The sequence below is a fragment of the Pinus tabuliformis genome, chromosome Q (assembly GCF_031772625.1).
Source record: "Pinus tabuliformis cultivar Carrire ecotype Pingquan chromosome Q, CPIR1, whole genome shotgun sequence".
Taxonomy (NCBI): domain Eukaryota; kingdom Viridiplantae; phylum Streptophyta; class Pinopsida; order Pinales; family Pinaceae; genus Pinus; species Pinus tabuliformis.
The window spans coordinates 528,864,875-528,891,561 of record NC_142296.1 but is presented as its reverse complement, the minus strand read 5'-3'; the positions used below and the strand labels follow the sequence as shown (position 1 = coordinate 528,891,561).

The 26,687-nt window shown below is 39.1% G+C and overlaps 1 long non-coding RNA gene across 1 annotated transcript in view; it reads right to left on the bottom strand.

The window, feature by feature from the left end:
- The window catches only part of LOC149220529 (uncharacterized), a 150,529-nt gene extending 124,104 nt beyond the window's left edge, over nucleotides 1-26,425 (bottom strand). The window contains exon 1 of the long non-coding RNA XR_016249622.1: nucleotides 26,394-26,425. This is a non-coding gene — a long non-coding RNA (uncharacterized LOC149220529). The remainder of the gene's footprint in view (nucleotides 1-26,393) is intronic.
- Nucleotides 26,426-26,687: the final 262 nt, after the last annotated feature.

Below are 26,687 nucleotides of genomic sequence, written 5' to 3'. Positions count from 1 at the left end.
TTTGTATTTTTCTTCTTGTACCTGCAAAAACTAAAATAGATTGAACTGCAACTAACTATCTTGCTGAAATGAAAATGTGAGATTGAAATGAAAGCAGTAAAGGACTAATCTATTTTTCTCAAATGAAATTGTAGGAATGAAATGCTAATCTACGCTTGCAGAATTGAAATTGCGGAATTGAAATGTTAATCTATAAAAGCAGGAAATATCTACTCTAATTTTGTGGAAATGAAATGAAATAAACTACTTAGTAGAAGGTTGTAGTGGAAAATAGAAGAAAAGCAGCAATCACCAATACTCTGACGCTTCCTCGGCAGCGGCGCCAAAAAGAGTGGTGAGCCCCAGTATTGCAGCAATAATGCTGCAACCTCTGGAACTCCCTTCTTTAATTTTATCAACCCGGTAGTTTGTAACAAACTTGGAAGCGACGGTGTTGTATGCACAAGTACTAGCTCTTGCCGCAGCTGTCACTTGTTCAGCTTGCACAAGTCTGCTAGGAGCTTAAGCCAACTTCTATGAGCTCTGAGAAGAAGCTTTTTAACTGATGGATGAAAGCTAACTCAAAGGAAGCTAATCTACTTGTAGAAAGAAACTAAAAAGCTGAAAGGAAATGCAAACGCTAGTAAACCCTAATTTTACCAGCTAGCCCTACTGATGGAAAAAAGAGGATGCAAGATATTGAAAGAGATGCCATTGACTTCTAGGAAGGTAAAATTCATGTGTCTAAGTTATCACTATCTGAAGAAAACATCTTTTTGTATTTTTGAATAAGTTGTCAGAATTATCATGCATGTGCTTTAACTGTTTTTTACTGCGCAGAGGTGGATTGGCGAAAGGGAATGCTTGCAGGAGGTTGGGAAGGTTCAGAGAGGGCTTAAGGGGCCCCTAGCACCCTTCCAGATAGTTTCATAGAGTTTGGCTATCACGAAACCTCATTCGTGAGCTTCTACAGGAAGTCTGCAGGGGTTCTACAGGATGTTCTGGAATTTCTACAAGATGTTCTGTAATTTTCTACAGGATGTTCAGAAATGGGATTTTGGAGGGTTGATGGAGGAATAATGGTGGGAAAGTGGAAATGGAGGTTGCATAATGATGTTAAGGGGTTTAGGACCTGGCGCATGAGGCTAAGGAGAGATTGGATTTGGTTCAAGGATGGAGGAAGCGATGATGCACAAGAATGTAGAAATTAGGGCAAGGTGGGAAAAGTATGGCAAATGAAGGGTAGGAATCATGGATTAAGGGTTGGAGTAGATTATCTGATGGAGGAAAGGTAGATAAAGAGGTAATACAGGTGATCTGCACACAATTTTTTGAAACTTACCAAACAAAGACTATGCAAACCCAAGATCTAACTATCTTGACCTAAATAATAGCAAGGAAAATGAACAACAATTTATTTGCAACAAAATAATGTGAAATGCTATGAAAAATAAGAAATCAAGAATCTGAACATGTAACCAACTTCTGAAAATAAAAATCGAACACTAATGGTTGTATGGCAAAGCAAAGATAGTGTTTTCGGTGGTAGCAAGGTCTCCTTTGTCCCAGCTCATGATCCCACTGAGGGAGAGGTGAGATCAGAGGTCCTTGATGGCCTTTTTCTGAAGATCTTCCTTGACAATAACCTATCAACTCAATCTGAACATAAAAATCCTTTTTTAATCATCAAAGGAAACCTAAATAACAAAACAAGATTTAAATCTAAATAGCAGATTTTATTCTAAGAATGCAGCAAAAACACATAAGAGTAGACAAAGGAGGTATTGGGCACTTGAGATGGGCCCAAAACCAAGAGCTACAGCCTCCTAAGAGAGATTTAGAGCTGGTGCAGAGCTGGATTCATCTTTATTGAGCAAGAAGAGAAGAGTTACATCAAAACTGTCCACAAGGGAAAGCTTGAGATTGTGCTAAAATGCAAAGCTAATCTACTGACTAAAATCGAACTACAAACTAGCTAAATTCTGCCTACAAAGTGACTAACTGAAATGAGGCCCTAAGCCCTCTTATTTATACAAATTGAGGACCCCAACATCCCTCCTAAACTTTAGGAACTTGGCTGCTAAGACTTGTAGTTAACAGCACTTTTACTAGCACTTGCTCAGCTGCCCTTGTGATAATCGATTTGGTGGCCCTTGAACTCTGAGCTGATGGTGGAGAATTCGAGGTAAGGGCCCATAAATGAAGGGGACACCCTCCTAAAAATCCTCTCCCTTGTTCTCCCATGAATTTGGCTACCAAGTGCTCATTAAAACCTTTGATTTTGTCTCAAAATTGACTAAAAATCTGCACAAAGCACCCATTAGACTTGTTGGCATAATGACTAACCCAATTCACTCTATTAGCATAAATATAATAAAAAACATGCAATAAACTAATGAGAATGGTAGATTAAGTCAAATTAGGAGGTTGAATGAGCCCATATAATTATCCATTTTTGGGGATCATCACGAGCCTACCATGATCATAAGGAAGAAAGTGAAGTGGCATTCCCACTATGGCCACCACACCAGGGAGATGATCCAAGAGGCACATAAGAAAAAATAAAGAGTCCTTGGAATAGGAGGTCTCATCACGAGCCGGCCTACCCACCTTTCACTCCTTCCTGGTGAATGGCATTATGGTTTATCTGGTTACCTAGCCAGCATAATGACCTCCATTTTGAAATTGCATAGCACTTCCTAAGCATACACAAAGGATCATGGTTCCATGGGTGAAACAAATAACTCTGTCAAGGTTATGGACACCTATGGGAAACAAAGCTCTGTTGATGGTATTGAAGTCACATTGATTATACACCAATAGCAATTATCAAGACCCTTCTTTGTCTTATACCTTTGTAATAGGTGAAATGAGATTATGTATATAACTTCCCTGAACCTTCTAACACATGAAAATCTATTACAACCAATCATGACAAAAAAAGTTGATAATGACCACATCAAAATTTTTGTGCACATCAGCTATCCTATCCTCCTAGCCTCGCATCATATCACAACATTCTCTTATTTATTAAGCGATTCTATTATACACCTCGATTTCGGAAACTTGCTCCTTTTGTAAACATGGCATCTCGGTATATGCTGTTCCTTTATGACTCTGTACCATGGCAGTTCGACACACCACTGCCTCATTTAACGACTGAGGACAGCCTATCACATTGCAAGTGGGAAGCAGCTGACCTCATAATTTGATGGTATACGTGTCATACTATTATTCGAAGAATTTTCACTCGGGAATAGCAAGGCTTAACGGTATATTGTTTTCCAATTTGCATGGCTTGTTGTTCCTAAGATATTTCTGTATTATGCTCTGCAACAATTAGTAAGTGACTTGGATTTTGAACGAGCTTGCTATTTCGTTATTTTCTCTGTATTTTCTAACAGTTTGAATAGCTTGTTGTCCCATTGCCGTCTCTACGTTTTTTATAGTGTGCTAAAGCATTGGAGGAAGATCAATTCAGAGAGAACCACAAGTATTGACAGTTTTTTATGATGCATAGGAAATCCTAACAAGGGCAGGATGGATAGTTTATCTCAATCGTTTACAAGAATCTAACGAGACCGTAGCAATAGAATTCTTGCAGAACTTGCAAGAATATCACTCCACAGTAAGAGGGAGACACATAGCAGTCACCGATGACATAATTGCAGAGGTCTCGAGATTGCCAGCCACTGGACCTGTGTGGACTCTAAAGAAGGAGAGACTACGAAAAATCATAAAAATCTTCCAAGATGAAGGCCAAAACCTGACTGTAAGAGGAAAGGGAGTTCTACCAGTAGCATTAGGAGAGTCGTGGGTAGAATTGGCAAGAGTCATCCAGAGCTACATCACTGTGAAGGTAGGAAAGACGTGGTAAGACCACGACACCTTAAACTTTTAGCTGTATTAAAACAGAAATTCTCTATGAATTTGCCTACATTTTTAAATTCTTTACTACATGATGTTGCGCGAAGCATGAAAAAATTACGACGCATAGAATCGATAGTAATTCACCATGGGTTGATACGACTAATAGTTAGCTACAGTCTTGCTCAATAATAGAGTAGTTGGGAAGAACTAATTGCCACGATAGACGGGGGACTGGCTCTGCCAGCCCCAAAATGAAAACATGCTACTAGTACACCGAATAGACCATTGAAACGAAGGAAATGAGTTAGATTGGCATGGATCAGAAGGAGTTTGGAAAATTCCCAAGGGAATACTAGCCAACCAGTGGAGATAGATGATTCAGGGGATAAGCAACCCCCGTAATTGGAAGGAGAGGAGAATGAAAAAGAGTTGGAGGAAAATGAGGAAGGAGAAATAGAGACCGATCTGGGTAGGTGGAGGAAGAGATAGAGCAACGCGAAGAGAGCCCATTGCAAAATCTATTGTAAGAGGACGAATTGGCTCAAATTCTAGCCAATATGGGCGAATATGCTCAACCTCTTAGCCCGCTAGACCTCCACATCGAAGAAAAACCAAAGGAGCATTCTGCTCATGACAAAAATGCATCCAAAGAATTGGGCGACGAGGAAGAAGAAGAAGAGAATCACTCTGTTCATGATGAAAGTATGTCTGGAGAGGAAAGTGATGAAGATACAGAAGAGGAACAATCTGTTCCCAGCCAGACTACACTGGAAGAATTTCATGGAGGAGAAGGGGTGGAAGAAGAAGTCACCCAAGAAATAATAGAACAAGCTAGTGTTTTTTCTCCTGAACACCCCAATCATAACAATGAAGGAGCACCCAAAGAAGAGAACCAGGGAATTAGCTAAGACAACAATCTAGGCCCGAGTAAACAGACAGTTGTTATTTCTAAGAAAACAGAATAAATTAAAAGATTACGAAAAGAACAACAAAGACTGTTGAATGTGATATCACAACTTCGACAAAAAATCAGGGTTTTGAAAATGGGAAAGAGAGCAAAAGGGACCTCGGGGGTAAGACATGCAACCACTCTGATGAAACCCCTCAAGAAAAAGATTAGGAGGACTCAAGTCCAACCTACCATTCAAAACCAAAAAGAACAACATTTAGTTGTTGCCCATGTTGAAGTAAAAACAGATAATATATGGGCCTATGACAAAGAAGTTCAGACAAAGGCATAGCCCTCTGACGGAATGCGAACCATAAACATGAGACGATGCAATAAGAAGATTCAAGTAAACCTTCCACTTACAACTACCATGTGGGATAGTGATCCGAGGATAGTAACCCTACAAGAGGGTTTGATGCAAGCCCAGCAAGCAGTAGAAAAACTTACAGAACAAATGGTCTCTCCAGAAAAGTATGAAGAATTACAACAGTAGCTAAGGGATGTCAATTTATCCAAAAGTCAAGTCTTTGAAGGATGACGAAAGGAAGAAGAAAGAGTCACAAAGGTAACTCATAGGTTAGATGTAGTTATCAAACAAATGGATACCTTATTTTCTTTGTACACTGACGTCCTGGAATGTAGAGCACCTGCTAAGAATTATGCCTTGTTTTTAATGGAACAATATTTGCAATTGAAAATTAAAGCTATCAAAGCAGGAGCCCCGATAGAAATAAATACTACTGACAATTTCATAAATTGTTGTAAGCACTATGGGGTGAAGGTTCAAAGATTATTATGTGAATTCTATTTGCATAACCTTGTGTTAGATCAAGAGACAGAGCAGAACACCGACCCTTTCATTGGGGATATCCAACTGCAGGCATTCATTTCTTTTGGTGTTAATCAAATCAAATGGCTTAAAGCTTATAATTCCTTTCAAAGAAAATAAAATGGATTAGACTTATGGGTGCGAGCTGAGCCCAAAGGCCCATTACAGTTGTGGAATAAACATAGGAACCTCATGAGGACTCTGGGCATGATTGAAGCATTAGGACCCATTCATACAACAATCAATTGGCAAGGGATAGAATATTTCTTACCATTAAGGACCTTTCCATTGCAGCTGCCAAATTTTGATATCAGACTTCTAATCTGAACATTCAACTCAGGGAACTGTTTAACTATGAGAACTTTAAGCTAGCTGTTGATCACTTGGGTCTTAATGGTGACCTTATTTTGAGAGAAGGACCGTCTTTTTTAGGCTATAGGTTCCACAGTCCGGTTATTTGGCACCCTACACCTAGATACCAAGCCTTGTATGAAACGCCTGAGGGTTAGACAGGACATCTTTTTGAACACCTAGCTAGGCATCATGGTTGTAGACCACCTCATGAGATCCCGTCTCTGGCCTACTCTCTCATTGCCTTGCATGTCAACTACAATGTTTTCATGAGGGCATGAAAAAGGGTAAGCAGGGGGGTGTGTGGAGTACTGAAGAAGGTATGTTATTATCATTTATTTTGTCATCTTTTCATTAAAACTCATAACCTATTTGCATCATGAACTAGGTAGATAATAAGAAATTATGACAAAGTCTATGGTATTCATATGCAATGCAAAACAACTAAAAATTGCCCTTTTCTTATGCAGGAAAAGGAGAAAACGGAAAATTGTCGTCCCAAAGGAAAAGACAGGACAAAGTTAACTGTTGTCCCTTTGCTAGGGAACTGCATGCAAACAAGGCGATCCAAATTGGAGTGTATCAGCTAGGAAAGGGAAAAGAAGATATCAAATCGGCGCAAGAGAACAAGAGGATAACTAAGAATTAATAGTCTGGTGAATCCCTCAGGATCCTTTGATCTTGAGGGATCGCTATCTTAACAATTTTTGCATCATTGATATCTCTGCTCTACTGTTATAAGAAGGGGCAGCACTGCTAGCCCAGGGGACAACTTCTTGTTATTTTTATGTAATTCTACTTTGTATTTGAAACTTTGATCATCGACTCTCATTAAAGAGTGATCCACTGTAACTCTGTTTTGATGTTTTAATATAAATCTGGTTGTCATTCCATCTTTGATTATGGAGTAATCTCAAGCTATGTGTCCCTGGAAACTAAGGGCCCGGCCCTGGTGGAACACTTGCTCTTGTACCATTATCTCTAATTCGTGTGTGGTTTTCATTATTAGCTATGTTTGGTAATCTGATGTGTTTTTCTATTTTACATCATGGTTCTGTTATATTTCGTTTATGCTCAACTGAGTAATGTTGTTCTTTGTAACAGGAATGTTGTGTTGCTCATTCTGACTTTGTAACGCATTTTTGTTCCTTTAACCATTGATATAACATTGTTGTTCCTTACAGAATGCTATTGCTGTTCAATTACCAAGTAACCATGCTGTAACATTCATAAGTTGGTATTACTATATTTATCTACGGTTTACACTTAATCGCGATTGTTTCTCAACTGGCGTTGTTGTTCCATTACGAATTATAATTGTTATTCTTTATAAATGAGATGTATACTTGTTGCATCGAAGTCAGATTACTGTTTCTTCTAAATACTAAGTGTGCCATGTGTGATATTTATTTTGGTTTACTGTACATTTATGTTTGACTCTAATTGTTGTTCCATATTTCATCTCTGTTCATTGTCATTCCATTTCCATTGTTGTCCGATTTATCTTTAGAGCAAATATTGTTATCTAATTCTTGTAGGATACGATTGCTGCATTTATTTCCATAGACTAAGGTTTTGTTGTTCAATCTTGTTTATAAGACTAGTTGCTATTCCATTTCCTGTCATTTGTATTATCATTGCTTTGGTGTGCAGAACGATCTAAGACTGTAGTGAACATTGACATTTGTTGTCTAGTTCCCAGATCGATGATCTTTTCCTTGGTTGTCTTTAATTACATCAGTTTACAGAGGGATGAGTTACCATTACTATACCCTTGACTGATAAATTGTTGAGTGCATGATTTGAGTTTTGGGGTTCTTTTCTGTAAGTAAATCTTATTTCAAGCATCCATTTACTCTTGTATGTAGAACACTATACTACTAGAATTACTCTGACAAATGACTGCCTCAAACTAAGTACACTCTTTGAAATAACAAATCATTCCTGGATTGACAAGTTAATGTAGGGTAAATGGAGGTGAGAAAGACCCTTTTTACTGCTCGACAATCATGATGTAATGGAGTGCATGTACTAAAATCAAATCCTAAACTAATTGCAGAAAAGGAAATGCTCAAAATGGAAACCTTAACCTATTGCAAGAAATAAACTACAAGGAAAGAAACATATTCTAATTGCACAAAGTAAACATTATGAAATAAATGTCAACCACTATATTTCAAAGAGTTTAGATCCATTAAAAAATTTCATTGGATGGGGAAATAATCATTGTATTATCTATTTCATAAATATGTCCATTAGCCCAAATCATTAAAATGTTTTGCATGGGTAAAGAGGCAAGTCCTAAGTGGTCTTTAGTCTTCCCTAATCATTTATTTAGAGCCTAGGGGTCATGATTCAACCCTAAGGGACAAAAAACAACCTTTTGAGCAAATCTGAGCAAATATATACACGCTACAAGAGTACTACAGGGTTTCCTGTAGTTTACTATAGGAAACAACAAATTTTCTATAAGGAGTTATAATTCACTGAATGAACAACCAAATAAAATCCAAATTGGATGGGACAAATTTTTCTATTAACTAGGATGTGTTAGGTATCCATCCCAAGTGGAATCACTAAAAAAGACCTTTGTTAACCCATGCTAAAAAATGACGAAAAATTACTAGTCTAAAATCTAGAAATTCGAGAACTAGTGAGCTAGTAAATCTATCAAATTCCTAACCTAATAAAGTGAAAATGGAATGGGGTTATTTTTTTATGAACCATAATGTTTTTGTGATGTAAAAAAAGTCGAGTCAACTTGATTGAAACTCATTAGCATGCTCTAAAAATAGCAGAAATTTACTTTTATTTGCCACAAAGGACTTCTAGAAATCTAGATTTGGGACTAAGAAAACTAATCCAAGTAACTCAATGATTACTATGACCTTCCAAAGTTATTCCAATGATGAAATGATGCTTATGATCCTAAAAAATAACTTACTTTATGATTGAGGTAGATATTGGTGGGAACCCATCAATTCCACTTGGACCCCAACCATTGTCTCTTTCAGTTTTTCAGATTCCTTATTTATAGCACAATTTACTATTTTTGGAAGTTTTCGGGTCCTCAACTTCCGGATCCGTTTTGAAACCCTAAATGACATTTTTTAGGAAAAGTGAGAGCAACATGGGTCCACGGATGGATGTTTCTCTTCTGAAAGTTGTAGTCCTTAGATAGATCTTTCTAACGAGGTATTGTGTGTGTCAAATGGAGATTGTATGCCAAAGTTACAACCTTGGGAAGTTGATGTACCAATTTACCCAAAATGGGGCCCATAGTTTGGCACTTCATCTTCTAGGGTTAGGGTTTTGGATGTTTAGGGTTTTCCATTGTTTCTCAACAATAAATAGGCTTTCGAGCCTCATTGTAAGACACTTCAGAGGCATGTAGCCTCCACATCTCTCCTTGGAGATAAGCTACCATCGCCCAAGCTATTTTATTTCCATTTATGTTTATAAGCATATTTCAGCATTTTACATTAATGGAATGAAGTATTATTTCTGTTGTATCTCTGTATTTATGGTTATCTCTATAATTTAACGCATTCCTGTATAAATCTGGATCAGTGGTATCATAGCAGTGTTCTTTTTCTCTGTTTTTCTTTTCATGTCCCCAACGAGGTCAGGATATAAGGAGTTAGAGCTTGAACTGGTCGAACCTTTGTAAGACCAGCCTCACAAATCCTGACGGCCTACCATGGTGGATGAAAAGAAAAATGAGGGGGCAGGATATCCTATCAAAATCTTGCTCGAAGAGGCCCTCGAGTGACAAAGGAATGCAATGCTAGACAACTTTGCCCAGATCTATTAGCGACTACCCAGGGGTGAAACATCTACTTCCAGCAGCTACTCTAGAAGTGATACACCCTTTAAGGTACAAGTTAACTTTGACATTCCCATATTTGAGGGTCATATAGATGCAGACGTTGTAGATAAATGGTTAAATCTATTAGAAGGGTATTTTTTTGTTCATGATTTTTCCGACCGAGAAAATATTACTTTTTCTCTTCTCAAAGTCGCCCCCCACGTCAAGGATTGGTGGGAAACCTTCTATGAGCAAAAGGATGAAAGTATGGCCTCACTTTTTTCAGCTCCACCCACTTGGAACTCATTTCGGAATGCCATCAAGGAGCAATACTACCTTGTCAAAAGCAATGAGGATAAATACATAAAGTGGACCACGCTGCGGTAGGGAAGGGACCAAGATGTGCCAGAGTTTACCAATATTTTTCATACTCTTCACACAAAGTTGGGTATCAAGGATTCTGAGCTGCATTTGGTACTCAAATACCATGGCTGCCTACAGAGGTACATCCAGGATGAGATGGATTTCTTGGACATCTCCTCGTTCGACACAACGTACCGATACGCTATCAAGATCGAGAAGAAGTTTAAATAGAAGAAGAAAGACTTTGGATCTACAAATATGAAGCAAGGGAAAGGTGCCCCCAAACCAATAAACAAAGAACCAAGCCAAGGCGAGGTGGCCCAGGACAACTCGGCAAAGTTGCAAGCAAAGAAAAATACTACGAGGCCGAAGAAGGACACGGGAAAGTGGTGTGAGTTCCATAAGAGCTCCACAAACAACACAAGTGAGTGTCGAGCCAAGCAGTCACTAGTGGCTGAGCTAAAGTATTCGAAATCAGATGCATGTTTAGACTCTGAGTCAGAACCCGATAAGGGGAATGACAAAGGGAAGTAGATTATCGATGTGAATCCCAACACCACCGTTGCCACCAGAAGATCCAAAAGGAGGAGCCTGAAGATCTAGAGGATGAGGAGCGCCTCTTCCACTCCCAGATGTGGGTAAAGGGCTCCCCGCTACAGTTTATTTTCAACAGCAAGAACCAAAAGAACCTCATTTCGGCAGAGATCATGAAGTGTCTGGGCTTACCGACCATAACACATCTAAAACCATACACCATCAGGTGGCTTCACCAAGGACAGGATCTTTGCGTGAACCAGAAATGTCGCCTTCCATACAACATCAAGCACTTCATGGATGAGGTATTGTGTGACGTTGCTCCCCTTGATGTTTGTGATGTATTATCAGGCCAACCATACTTGTGGAAGCGACATGCTATATATGAGTGAATGCCTCATGTTGTTATTATTACTTTGGGAAATATAGGCTCTAATGCCTCCTTCCTTCTCCTATTGTGTCATATTTGTACATCCTTCAATCCTATCCCAAGTTGTTCTTAAGGGGGGATGTTAGGATATTCCGACACATAGGAAATAGCTAAGTATAACTTGGTCTAGTGTAGATTTAGGTAAAGTGTGTTTCTTTACTATGTACTTTTGTAACTTACAATTCGACGGTCATGATATGTATTGATCCGAAGGTTCATTCTCTCCTTGGTATTACCGACACTTGATCCGTGGCTTAACACCTGATTGGTCCATGATCTCTATTTAAAGAGCATGGAGGGTCATTTGTAGAGTAATCGTTCATGAGAGAAGCTTATGTAAATTTTCATTCTTTTATTAATAAATTGCCTGAAGTGGTTGTGTTGGCTTGGGCCATGGACTGTTTCCCCCTTTGAGGGTTTTAACCACGTCAACAATACTGGTGTATTGATCTATGATCAGTTTGTGGGCGGTGTCCTTTGATGTTCTGTCTGAGGAACTTACCTTGTAAATTCCTACATGGTATCAGAGCTATTTGAGGGCCACATCTATTGGTGATCTAAATCAGAATTCACATGAAAAGGTTTTCGGTAGCCCTAGCTAAGTCATTTTTAATATTGGAGGTATACAGTCTTTTTTGCAGTTTTAGCTATTCATCTCTCTATTTGTTTTATTTTATTTAGCTTTTTGTTTTTTATTATCGGATCTAAACTTTTCATTTCTGTGTATGCTCTTTGCCCCACGACTCTGTGTGATCTAGGAAAATCAGAAACATAAAGGAAGGATTTTTCTCATGCATATGATCTTTTCCTTCGTGCCTTAGTGTGATCTCTAAAAATCAAAAAATTGAGGAAAATATTTAGTTTCTAGCGAAAGCTAACTTCAAGCCATAAGGTTTGGTTTTTTTTTCATGTCCATGTTGGCTTATGTGGTTTTTTGTTTTGTAGGCAAAAAGAGCCTTTTCAAGTAAGCATGCACCCCAAAGCTTTAGTGACTGATAACAAAAAAAAAACCTTTCAACTTTTCCAAAAATTACTAACCTTTTAAACTAGCTCACTTGGTCCAAAGTTACTTTATGAGAATAGAGGTCTTGGGTTCAAGTCTTTCTTTTTGTTGAGTTACTTTTTCAAAAAACACATGTAACTTATGTTTTAAAGTTACTTTATGTAAAAGTTTTCTCACACATTATAAAAAGTGAGTCACTCATAATTCTAAAGTCTCTTTATCTTTTATTTAAGTTACAATTTAGTGGGTAGCTCATAAAGTACCATTGTAAAAGTGACTTTCACTTCTTTATAAAAGTGAGTCACAATTTTTTTTTTAAAGTAAGTTAATTAGATTAAGTTTGGAAAGGGGGGATTTTTTTTTTTAAGTATAACATTATCATTCATTTCCACACATTCACGTACTTCATTGGCATCTTCAACAACTTTTCTTCAAAAAGTCATAACTTCTTCATTCGGAAGCCGTTTTTAGAGCCATTTTTTTTAATCAACCTAATTTTTCAAACTCTTTCCATTGGATCACTTAGTTTCAGCAAATACATCTTCAGTTTCTGTTAAAATGGAAAGTCCATGCCAAGTTATTCTTGACAACACCAACTACTTCCAATGGTGGTCCTACATTGTGGATTTACTTAGAAGCAAAGGTCTTTACCGAATAGCCTCAGGCCAAGAAATTAAACCTAAAGATGAAGATAAAGAAGCCAAATGAGAAGATAGGCAAGATCAAGCTCGTGGGTTGATAGGGATGTCTATTTTTCCAGACCTTAGATTCCATATTGTAGAACTTGATACCCCTAATGGAGCAATGAAACAAATCACTCAATTTTTTGGAATTAAAAATGAAATTAGATCCCATCAACTTGAAAATGAGTTGCTTACGTTGGACCCCGATAATTTTTCTTCCAATGAATATTTTTTGTCCAAGTTCAAGACCCTTAGACTTCTCTTGGAAGGTGTTAAGATTAAGAAATAAGATGTTAGCCTTATCTATTCCATTCTTACTAAGTTGGGACCAGCCTATTCTGTGTTTGTTTCCACCTTCCATTCTACTAGAGAAGCCTTTATTTCTCAAGGACGAGACTACAAGTCCCCCTCTTTTGATGCCTTTTGTGATTCTTTAATAAGAGAACAATAAAAACTCTTACATATTAGTCTTCTTAATCTTGGAAACTCTTCTAAGAAAGCCTTAGCTGCCCAACAAAAACCAAATTCAAAGAATCCTAAGAAGCAGTATCCTAAAAAGAATGGTCCTAAACCAAACAAGGGTCCTAAGCAATTTCAGTCTCAAAATGAGAAATCATTTCAACAAAATGATAAGGCAAATAAAAACAAAGGGAAGAAGACTAATAGATATTGCAACTTTTGTAATGGAGATGGCCATTTAGAATCCAAATGCTTTAAGAATATGGAAGCCTTGGAAGCAGCAATGAAGAAGCATAACATCCATTTGGAGCACTCTTCAACTTCAACTTCATCTTCAGGAATAACACTTTCTGCATGTGGTTGTCAAGCATCTCGGTCTGGTTGTGCAATAAATGTATCTTCTTCTTCTCATTCTCATGACTGGCTCATTGATTTCAAAGGTTCTTATTGCATGGCCAAAAACAAAGCCATGTTTTCTTCCTTAAATGATTGGAACACCAAAAATATATATGTTGGTGATGATAGATCTCTTAGTGTTGTAGGGACTGGAACTATTCATCTAGACAATGGTCAATTAAATATTGTATTATGTGTTCCAACCTTATCGTGCAACCTTCTATCTATATATCAGATAACTCATTCAGGTGAAGGTAAAATCGTTGAATTTTCACCTCACGATGTTGTAATTAAGGACCTAAGAAATCCTAGATAGATTTTGGCTACTGGCATTGCTGATGATTCTACAAGGTTGTATAAGTTTAACAACTTTAGGTCATCAACACTTCCCTCGATATTTGTTGCTCATAATGATGAAGTGAGCAAACTTTGGCATGTGCAATTTTTTCACTTAAACTATTGCTCCCTCAAAAATCTATGTAAAGAAAATATGGTGATAGGTCTTCCTATGGTATCTTGCAGAGATGGTGTTTGTTCCGGATGTGTACTCGGAAAACATCATCGGGATAGTTTTAAAAAATGCCTCTTGGCACGCCTCAACCCTTTTACAGCTTGTGCATAGTGATTTATGTGGTCCACTTCTAGTTGTTTCATTCTCTGGCTACAAGTATTTCTTAACTTTCATTGATGATTTCTCCAGATGCACCTGGGTATACTTCTTAAAACTTATAGTGAAGTCTTTAACATGTTCTTGGAATTTAAGGCCTTTCTTGAGAAACAATTTGGACATCAAATTCTTAAGCTAAGATCAGATAATGGTGGAGAATATGTTAACAACAAATTCATCAACTTTTGCATTGAGCATGGAATTCAAATGCAACATATTGTTCCATATACTCCATAACAAAATGGTGTAGCTGAAAGGAAGAATCGCACCTTAAAGGAAATGGCTAATTGTATGCTTCAATCTAAAGGACTTAGTCTTAATTTTTGGGCAAAAGCAATTAACTTTGCAAATTACATAGTAAATCACACTCCTACTAAGGTTTTAAAGACTATCACTCCAGAAGAAGCATGGAGCTCAATTAAACTAGATGTAAGTCACTTTCGTGTTTTTCGAAGTGAAGCATGGGCCCATATTCCCGATGAGAAACATAAAGAATTAGAACTTAAGAGTGAAAAATGTATTTTTGTTGGATATTCTGAAGACGTGAAAGGATATAGACTTCTTTCACCTAAATCCAAAAATATTATCATTAGAAGAGATGTAATTTTTTCTGAAAATATATAGGCCTACAAGCCTAGTTCGGCAGATATGCGACCTCTCTCTATCCCTTCTTCTACAAATATTTCTTCTTCAGATGATGACAACGAGGATGAAAATCCTCCCCCGCCTTCTCAAGATCCTCCTTTAGCTCCTCATCTTTCAAAATGGTTCCGTGATACTTGGGATGCAACAGGTGCTCTTGCAAGTGATCCTACAGATTAGTGATGTACACGTTCTTAGTTGGATAGAGCCTCCTCTTTACTAGCTCAAGCTCCAGCGAATTATGATCTTGAATCCTTTGTAGAAGCTTCAGGTCATCCAGATTGGGACATAGCTATGAATGAATAATATCATTCATTGTTGACAAATGATACATGGGATCTTGTTCCTCTTCCAAAGGGACGAAAATTGTTAGATGCAAATGGGTTTATAGAACCAAGTATGGACCAGATGGAAAAGTTGATAAACATAAAGTTCATCTTGTTGCTAATGCCCCTGTTGCCAAAATGAACTCTATACACCTTGTTCTTTCCCTTGCTGCCTCTTTCAAATGTGAAGTCCATCAGATGGATGTTAAATCTGCCTTTTTGTATGGGGATTTGCATGAAGAAATCTATATGGAACAACCTCCTGGCTTTATACAACTAGACTCCAGCCTTCTATGTCGGCTTAAGAAACCCCATTATGGTCTCAATCAAGCCCCTCAGGCTTGGTATGCCAAAATGGATAGCTTTCTTTTAGACACTAGCTTTTCTAGGTGTCATTCTGACAATATTGTCTACACCAAGAAAGTGGGTAAGTCTCTTATCATTCTTGTTCTTTATGTTGATGATCTTATCCTTACTGGTAGTGATCCCAACCTTTTAAACCATGTGAAGTCTAGCCTTAAAAATTAGTTTGAAATGACAGACTTAGGACACTTGCATTATTTTCTTGGTCTTCAAGTCTTGTAATCCAAGGAAGGTATTTCCTTTTCCCGTATGCTTGTGATCTTCTATGCCACTTTCACATGGAAGACTGTAAGCTAGCCCCTTCTCCCTTTTAGTCTGGAACCAAACTTTCAATCACTTGTACTTCCCCTAAAGTTGATGCTACCTTATACCATCAGCTTGTAGGAAAACTTTTTCATCTAACCCATACTCATCTTGACCTTTCCTTTGTTGTTGGCCTTATTGCTCGGTTTATGCAAAACCCACATGAAAGTCATTGAAAAGTAGCTAAAAGAATACTTCATTATGTTCGAGGTACAATCCAATTTTGGATTCATTACAATGCAAAAGCATCTGCTCTATTGGTTGGTTTCACTGATTCTGATTGGGCTGGTGACCTTGATGATCGGAAGTCTACTGTAGGTTATGTCTTCACTCTTGGTTCTCGACCTATTACATGGGCTTACAAGAAACAAAGTGCCATTTCTCTTTCTTCAGTAGAAGCAGAGTATCATGGCACCATAGAAGCTAGTAAGGAAGCCCTGTGGCTTCGTCAAATCTTGTCAAAGTTTGGCTTTCAACATCAGCATCCGACTACACTTTAGTGTGATAATCAAAGTGTCATTCAACTATGCAAAGATCTAGTCCAACATCAGCGCAAAAAAACATTGAACTACACATGCACTTCATCAGAAAGCTCATTCATGACCATGTTCTTGAAGTGCAATATTGTTCAACTGATGATCAAGTTGCAGACATCTTTACGAAGGCTCTCACAGAGGCGAAGTTTACTAAACTTCGATTTATGGTTGGAGTTCAAGAAGTTGTCACTAAGGGGGGATAGGATCTACCACCTCCTTCCTTCTCCTATTATGTCATATTTGTACATCCTTCAATCATATCCGAAGTTGTCCTTAAGGTTCCAACACATAGGAAATAGTTAAGTATAACTTGGTCTAGTGTAGAGTTAGTGTTACCGGGAAAGCTAGTGTCTATTCAGAACTGCTAGTCCCACTAAGATGGGTAGCTATCTTAGAAACAAACAAACTAAAGTCACTTGTTTTTCCTTTATGAGAGAGAGATGAGAAAGAAGCAGAGAGTACCAACCTCAATCTTTCACTTGGCTCCTTGCTTGTTTCCTTTCCCCTTTGACAGAATCTCGCCACTACTTCCTTACTTGTTCCACTTCAAAGAGCACCTGTAGAGTCACAACAGCATAATACCATCAAAGCATAGAGATCTATCACTATAAATAATATAGGATCAGACATATATTGACCATACAAATGCATATATCAACACAATATTTAGAGATACACAAGAATATGGAGGAAAACTCAATTAGCTTTATTGATAAAAGTAGTAGAAGAGAGGATTACAACCACTTGGTCTGACCCAATGCCATCCTCCCAGCTTGAAAGCCCTCTTAACCTCATACAAAGCAAGATCACCCAACAATGTCATCAAAGAGAAACCAGCAGCACCTCTTTGCAAATTACGAAATTCCAACCCGTGGACCTCTGGGATGAGGGATCCATATATAGATATTTGCAGGGGGGCTGAGTCAGCTTCTGGGATTTTGATTAATGTCATCTCTCTGATAGTTCTTGGTTCCACTTGGAGATTTCATGATCTATTACTCATCCTTGGGCAAATTCAGGTAGTCAAGTGTCAAATGAACAGTTTCTAGAAGATTCTTAGGGTCTCCACCTAGCAAACTGCTTGTGCCATTTGTCTGCTCTCGCTCATCGCACCCTACAGAAGGGCTTTCTAGTATGAATCGCACTTTTTGCATGTGGAAGGTGAGATACATAACACCCTTTGCTCTAGGCAGTCTGTATGGTCGTATTTTGACCAGTTCTGAGTGGTTTTTCATGAAGAACTTCTGGGAGATGATGTAATCAGCTGACCTTGCTCCTTTAGGGTATGAAACAACACTTTTGGGGACTTAGAAGCCCTTGGTTTATGGACATATGTGATTGGGGTTGCAGTGCCCAAATATGTCTATAACAGTTGCCCCCTAAAGCATGAGGTCGTAAATCTTTTGATGTCGGGTGAAATGATTTATAATGAGGATCCGAGGTTTTTCAAACTGGAAGGTGACCTGTAATAAGATATAATACAATACATTATCTTCATAATCTTTCATGATCTGGCTAAGGCGGGCATTCCCATGCTTAGCTTGATAAATTCATTTTCATGTACATAGGACAGACAACTGTCTGTGTGCAGACTGATGATTCTGGTAGAGCCATCATCCCTTAGTTTGGATGATTATCTGTGCAGCAATGATGTACATTTGATGTCTTTATTTTCCTTAATATATCGCAGCCCGAATGGATGAAACTAGATCTGGGGTCTTCAAAACTTGTTCAATCTTCGCCCGAAAGTACAAGTCGATCCATGTGAAAAGATGTTCTGATGTCGAACATGGAAGGACATCGCCTGATTACTAGCCAATGATGTAAGCTGTTAACAGGCGTGAGAGGAATCACCGATGATGATGATGACCCTCAAGGTACTGCAATACAATTCACGTGGTGTGAATACATAAGTCGATGTCGAACACCATGCAAAATCGTTCGGTCGAAGGCCATTAATGTAAACCTGTCGCCAGAAGTGAGAAACTTGCCATTGAGGCATGCAAGCTTCAAAGTATTGAAAGGGTTGTTCCTAGTTCGGCTTCTTGGATAATGAGCTGATGTCGACAAGAAGTGACCCATCGTAGGAGGGAATTGATGGATCCCACATCTACGACATGGAATGGAGAAAATGATTTTGTAGAGGTGAAAACGATCTGATGATACAAGGTTCAGGGTGGCAGTCATGAAAGAATGAAGCGTGAAGGTATTGCAACGGATGTGACACAAGCTGGGTAGGAGAATTCTCTGAGTGACTTCTCTTGAACATATCGGTGACACTGAAATGGATTGGTAGCGTTAACCCCAAAAGTGAATGGTATGGTGGACCAATGGTGATATGACCGGTGAATGGAATAACCCAACCCGACTCAATCATGGTGATGGAGTGAAAGTGTCATGTTCAAGAGCAACCTGCTACCAATAAAGTTTCTTCAAGTTTTCTTCCCAATTTTCCCCAGTCATTTCTAACAAGTACCTCTTTATTTTTGTCAAGCTTGAGGAGGATAACATATTCTTGTTCTATAATTTGCCCTTTGGGCAAACCCGTCACTATGTTTTAACGAGCCTAGCGACAGTGAAAATTGTTCTTATCTGAATGGACAAGGCTGTCGCTATTGTTTTAACGAGTTTAACGACAAGGATAACTTGGTCCTTTTCAATTTTAGAGAGTCTGAAAAGAGACGGAAAGGAAAACTCCAATATTCCTTTTTCGTAGTATAATCCCTTAAGTCTGAAAAAGTATAAAACAATGTGAAAGCGATGAATTTTCGATAGTTTTAACGAGCCAAACAAGACAAACGCGCGATCTTTTTGTGTAATAATCCCTGAGGTCCAAAAATATTAAAATCTAGAGGAGGGATGGCACTCGCAATCACTTTAATGAGCTGGAGAGGCCAATTGCTCAGGAATATTTTCATATTTTACGATTCAGATGAAAAGAGCTTAAAGGAGACTCGTTTTTTAGGAACGAGTGATATTTCGGGTAGCAGATGGTTCCAGGTGAGGGTTGGAACTTTCCAATCATGGCAGTGTTAAGAAGATGGCTAACAGAATCACTTGTCGCAGTTGTTCCTCAAAAGGGGTAAACAATCAAATGGAGGCGAATGATCGGCTAAAACAGAGTGGAGGTGATAGTAAGAACATGACCAAGGCTCAAAAGCTGATGATAATGTGTTCACAATGGTTATTTACCGGAAGTGGGTTCATTTTTAATGAGTTTAAACTCTAGTAGAACATATGCTCATTGCTAGGTTTAATTTTTAACGAGCTTGAACTTTGCGTAAAACTGCTCGTGCCAGTCGTATAATAAGGGTGTCTCATCAATAGGTTCATTTTTTAGGGAGCTTGCACCATTCAAAACTATGCTCCGACTCCTTTTATTATGTAAGCTAGGAATGACCAATCCTACAAGTTTAAAGGGTCAAGAATCTACAAACTAGGAAAATAAATGGTCACTTTTCACTTTCACGCAAAAAGGTTTGCATGCCCCCAGATATAGCGAAGTAGAGTTTCCAGGTTACCGTTCAATTTGTAGACAAAACACTTGCTCTGTCGGGAAAAGCGTACCCATGTTACCCTTCAATTTGCAGACAAAAAACTCTCTCTGTCAGGAAAGGCATACCTTCTGACGGAGGTATCTTATTCTAGTCTAATCCCATTTTCCTAAACGGACGGGTGTGTCAGACTAGTCATATATCCTCTATGGAAACCTACCCTATATCTGAAGTTTTCCTACCGAAGCAGACTAGGGCACATGCCCCCTGGGTTTTAGTCACAACCACTAAATCGCTCGTGTTCATCAGGTGGACGGACTGGAGATTGACGATACATTCCTTGCGCAAAAAGGCCTGTTAGGGATGGAATTTGACTATTAGCTATGTGCGAACCGGGGAATGAAAGATGGTCTACGAGCTAGACCAATCTTCCTTTATGCGGAAAACACATCACTCAAAAGAGTGAGGAAACAATAGATCCCATGCTATAAATGTAGTCACGCCCAAGGAGAATATTGTAATCTAAAGGTCCCTGGACTACCATCACGTTCAGATAAACAGTTTTCCTTCTCAAATTTATAGGCAAATTTGGAAGGATCCCTAATGGTTGACTACTTCCTTTGTCGAAGCCTCTCAGATATCGCATCTCAAGAAAAAGCGATGGTGAACCAAGCACTTTCCAAGCAGTTGAGGAAAGGATATTCACAGAAGCCCCTTCATCTATGATGGTACCAACCATGACCATTTTGTAAGTTTGCACTATGATTCGGAATGGTACATTAGATGGTAAATGGGGTTTGCCTAGTAGATTCCAATCGAAGGAGACACCTAGCTTGCTTGGAGGTGGGACCAAATAAATGATTAGATACATCTCTGACGAACTTCCTTCCTGCAGTAAAGGAACGAGTAGATTGCCCCCATGTTCATCGGAGTTTGTGTTTACGAAAAGAATTTGAACAGTGTCGTTCTCATTCTCTTTGGTGACTGTATCATCTGAAGGTAAATCCTCTGAAGACAAGATGGGGTCGACTGCCGTCTCGACCTATTGACTTTGGTCCGATGTGGACTCAGAGGGTTTATCTTCAATGATAGGTGCTTCGACCGACAACAACAGCATGTCAGTCAGATTTTCAACTAGCAATGGACTCAGCAAGAGTTTCTTGTATCCAGGAGGGAGTCGCTGCGGTGATGCAAGATGGTTATCCAAGACTCTTTTAGCTTCGTCCAGGAAGGGACAACAGTGGAGGGCATGATCACCTTCACACAGCTTGCAAAGAAATTTAGATTTTCCTTTCTTTCTGGTGACTTCGTTTTCACTAGTTGACGGTACACTCTCAACATGATTGTCAGAGGTTGATGACACCAGATTGTGCAAGCAGGGAGACTAGTCCCTTAAGATCTGTGGGATGCAAGGACAATCTCGATGATAGTGGTCCCCTTTGCAGATGACACATGGAGATTTAGGTTTGGATGGTGCAGTGTGTGGATTTTGCTAGATGATGTACAGTTGCCCCTTTTTGTCATTGGCTCCTTCTTCTTCTTCTCCTTCCCTTTCTTCTTCTTCTCAGTTACTTGGTTTTTAGTTTTACTATCTTCACCAAGCGAAGAGGAAGGAGAGGGAGAAACAAATGAAGTAGAAAGTTAGGGGGTAACTTTAGTATCATCTAGTTGCTGATTCGATTACTCAGGAATCATGGTGCTTTGAATGACATAGGTCGAGAAAAGCCATACCGGCAGGCCAATTGTCAGTCCTGGAAGGGACAATGTGGCCATATGAGGTGCACCAACATCTCCCCAAGAAGAGAAAGGACTAGGATTTCCCCCAAGGGAAAATCCTTGGTTGGTGGACTCCATTTTCTCAACCTAAGATCAACGAGGGAACAGTGATGTTATTCCGATTAAAATAAATTTTAGACGCTTTGACACAACTTTCTTTTTCAATTTTTAAGAGTCGAGAAAAAGCTAAAGATGACTCTAGTCGCCTCCGATTTTTAATGAGCCTGAAGTGACAAGTGCTTAGATGGACCTTTTCCTTTAAGGAGTCTGAAAAGGAATGTAAGAGACTACGCTGGAAACCTAGACAGAGGGATTACCAAACCAATTGTAAAACTGCAGAATACTTTTTACGGTACGACAGTCAATCTTCCCAAATGTTATGTTTAGTGCATTGCGATCGATAGGGCAGCAGACACGGCTTCCTAAGGATAAAGGATATAGCCTATTGTGGTCTCCCAATACATACTCGATGGTATGTGGGAGCACAAGTCCGTACTGGCACTTTTCATCTGAAAGAGGAGGAATCACCCAACCTACGATGAAGGCGATAGTTACCAGGCTTTACGACGCTGGAATACGTCTCTAGCCTAGACTTCTAGATGTTGTGTGTTAGGTTCCAAATCATTTTTATGTTTATTGAATTTATTTTACAGTTGATATTTCGTAAGAAGTTTTCCTTTAAGGTTCACCGCGTGATGTAGATATACAACTCCTAACTATGCAATCTAAGATGATAAACAGTCGTTTATTCTTCTTTTTGCGATGAAAATCCTAGCTACTAAGGAAAGAGAAATGATATCCTTTCAACATAGAGTAGAGAGCACACACTAGATGCACTTTTCTAAATCAAAATCAACGAGCAGTCTAAATGCAAATGCACATGCATGTATTTGTTTTTTGCTTTCTTAATGTGTGAATGACAAAAAGAATGCTAAGTACAAATCTGAATTATTCCTTCTTTCAAAGCGACAGTACTAATGATTTTCTTTTCAAAAAACAAAAAGGAGACAAGACGACACTTTACGATTTTGAATTGAAAACTACTTTCGACACTTGAAATACTATAAATTCAGATCAAATACAAGAGTAACAGTGTAATCGAATATCAAAAAGAGAAGGATTCTTTATTTTGACTGAAAATGACACTTGCGACACTTTCAAATCAAAAGACGATAGTTCGATTAAGCTACTATTTTGTAAATGAGAACTGTGAATGGCGAAAAATACATAAAAACATTCACAAATCTTTGTACAATGGAGGCTGGATGATGCAAAGGAAGGGGGTTTCAACAGTGGTCTATTGATCACAGACAACAAAACTCCTGAGTAAAGCTGAAGACAGTGAAGAAAAAACCAAAATCTGGAGGCAGAAAAAGTCTTATCTGATCATCACACCTGTAACATAGGGAAATAGGGATGCATCTCACCTACTGCACATGGGAAGTACAATGCATCCAGATTGCCAAGAAGAGAAGGTGCGATGGTCCAGGGACAAGACTTTAACTTGGTTTTTGGTCACAGTTTGCAGCTTAGTTCAAGGATTTAGGCCGAGCTAATGATAGGCAGCTGTATAGGGGTTGATCTAATGAGGTTACTTGAGCTACCTCTAGGGCACTTAGGATGTTTGCAAGTCAATTGTTCAGTTCATAAACAAACCCGGAGATTTACTGAAGCAGCATTGATCTACTTTGCACTTGCATAGAAAATGCAGTTCGAAGGCTAGATGGCTTAACTTTAGGCTCCGTTTTTGGTTTATGAATCAAATAAATAGAGACAAGCAATCAAAATAATAGCTCCCCAGCGGAGTCGCCATTTTGTTACCGGGAAAACTAGTTTTTATTCATAACTGCTAGTCCCACTAAGATGGGTAGCTATCTTAGAAACAAACAAACTAAAGTCACTTGTTTTTCCTTTACGAGAGAGAGATGAGAAAGAAGCAGAGAGTACCAACCTCAGTCTTTCTCTTGGTTCCTTGCTTGTTTCCTTTCCCCTTTGATAGAATCTCACCACTGCTTCCTTACTTGTTCCGCTTCAAAGAGCACCTGTAGAGTCACAACAGAATAATACCATCAAAGCATAGAGATCTATCACTGTAAAGAATATATGATTAGATATATATTGACCATACAAATGCATATATTAACACAATATTCAGAGATACACAAGAATATGGAGGAAAATCAAATAGCTTTATTGATAAAAGTAGTAGAAGAGAGGATTACAACCACTTGGTCTGACCCAATGCCATCCTCCCAGCTTGAAAGCCCTCTTCAAAGAGAAACCAGCAGCACCTGTTTGCAAATTACCAAATTCCAACCTCTGGATCTCTGGGATGAGGGATCCAAATATAGATATTTGCAGGGGGGTGAGTCAGCTTCCGGATTTTGATTAGTGTCATCTCTCTGATAGTTCTTGGTTCCACTTGGAGATTTCATGATCTCTTACTCATCCTTGGGCGAATTCAGGGAGGCAAGTGTCAAATGAACAGTTTCTAGAAGATTCTCAGGGTCTCCACCTAGCAAACTGCTTGTGCCATTTGTCTACTCTCACTCATCGCACCCTACAGAAGGGCTTTCCAGTATGCATCACACTTTTTGCATGTGGAAGGTGAGATGCATCGCACCCTTTGCTCTGGGCAGTCTGTATGGTCTTGTTTTGACCAGTTCTGAGTGGTTTTTCATGGAGAACTTCTGGGAGATGATGTAATTAGCTGACCTTGCTCCTTTAGGGTATGAAACAACACTTTTAGGGACTTATAAGCCCTTGTTTATGGGCATATGTGATTGGGGTCAGTGCTATAATATGTCTATAACAGTTAGGTAAAGTGTGTTTCTTTACTATGTACTTTTGTAACTTACAATCCGACGGTCACAATATGTAGTGATTCGGTGGTTCATTCTCTCCTCGGTATTACCAACACTTGATCTATGGCTTAACACTCGATTGGTCCATGATCTCTATTTAAAGAGCATGGAGGATCATTTGTAGGGTAATTGTTCATGAGAGAATATTATGTAAATTTTCATTCTTTTATTAATAAATTTCCTGAAGTGGCCATGTTGGCTTAGGCCGTGGACTGTTTCCCTCTTTGAGGGTTTTAACCACGTCAAGAATACTAGTGTATTGATCTGTGATCTATTTGTGAGTAGTGTCCTTTGGTGTTCTATCTAAGGAACTTACCCTATAAATTCCTATAGGAATTAAGTTGTATAAGATACCATAGGTAGCACTGCCTATCACCATCTCTTTGGTTACTACAAAGCAATGTGGTAAAACCAGGAAATTTGTTTTCCAGATGATACACCCTCAAGGAAAGAAGAAGATGGTAGTCATGACCTCCAGATAGGGCCCCTTCGCATGACAACTAGAGATGGACAAGGTCGTGGAGGAGTACAAGGACATATTCACCTCCCTCGTAGGGGTTCCTCTACACTGTTAGATTAAGCACTCCATCGATGTGACCCCAGGCACACTGCTGCCCAATGGACCAATCTATCAGCACTCCATTTTGGAGAACGATGAAATCAAGAGGTAGATTCAGGACCTACTACAGAAAGGTCACATCCGACCGAGTTCATCGCCCTGTGGGAGCTCGATCATGTTGGTATAGAAGAAGGATGGAACTTGGAGACTCTGTATTGACTATCGAGCGTTGAACAAGATCATTGTCCAGAATAGGTACCTGATCCCATGATTGATGACCTTCTGGACCAACTGAAGGGGGCAAAATATTTCATCAAGATTGATTTGAAGTCTGGATATTACCAGGTACCAATCAAACCCTCTGATGTGTGGAAGACTACCTTCAAAGCCAAGGAGGGCCTTCTCTAATGGTTGGTTATGCCTTTCAGGTTGACGAATGCTCCTACAACTTTCATGAAGCTAATAGATGACATCTTGCAGCAATTCAACAACCCATTTGTAGTGGTATACTTGGATGACATCCTAATCTTCAGCCAGAGTTGGGAAGAGCACCTCCACAACATCTAACAGGTTCTCGAAACACTACGGCAACACACGTTATGTGCCAATTTGGAGAAATGCACTTTTGGCATGACCCAAGTTCAGTATTTGGGATACATTATTGATGAATTGGTGGTGCATGTGGATCCAGCCAAGATCCAAGTCATTCGGGATTGGCCATCTCCAACCACTCTGACAGATCTCTACAACTTTCTGGGTCTTTCCAACATCTACCACAAGTTTGTGTTAGGATTTTCTAATATCACTTGGCCCTTGAGTCAAGTCACCAAGGGAGAAGAAAAAGAAAAATTCTTTTGGTCTGAATCTCAACAGAAGGCATTCACAAAGTTGAAACATCACCTCTGCTCAGCAGCAATGCTCACATTACCAGATTTGCACCAACCATTTGAGATCGAGATGTATGCCTCTGACTATGCTATTGGCGTAATCCTTGCTCAACGTGAGCATCCAATGGCATATCACAGTGAGAAACTTTCAGACATAGTTTGAAAGTATCCCACTTATGACAAAGAGATGTATTCCATTGTGCAGGCTTGTTGACAATGGAAGTTGCAGAATGATCGCCATCAGAAGTGGTCCACATACCTGCAACATTTCCATTTGAATATCAAGTATAAGAAGGGCAACACCAATAATGTTGCATATTACCTCAGTCGACCACCGATCATAGCATTAACCATCGTGATCAACTCTTGTGGGAGCGAGACTTCTGATTGGCCACTTCTTTACAAAAGTGACCCAGAATTTGGCCACACATAGCAGACACTCTTGGAGGGTCAGCATGTTCCAGATTTTCACCTCCACGATGCCCTGTTATGTCACCTGGGTCACCTTTGTGTTCCTTCAAGCGAGCGTGCTAAGATGATTTGGGAAGCGCGCTATAGTCGGACTGTTGGGCATTTTGCGGTCGAGAAAATGGTGGCAATACTGTAGAAGTATTTC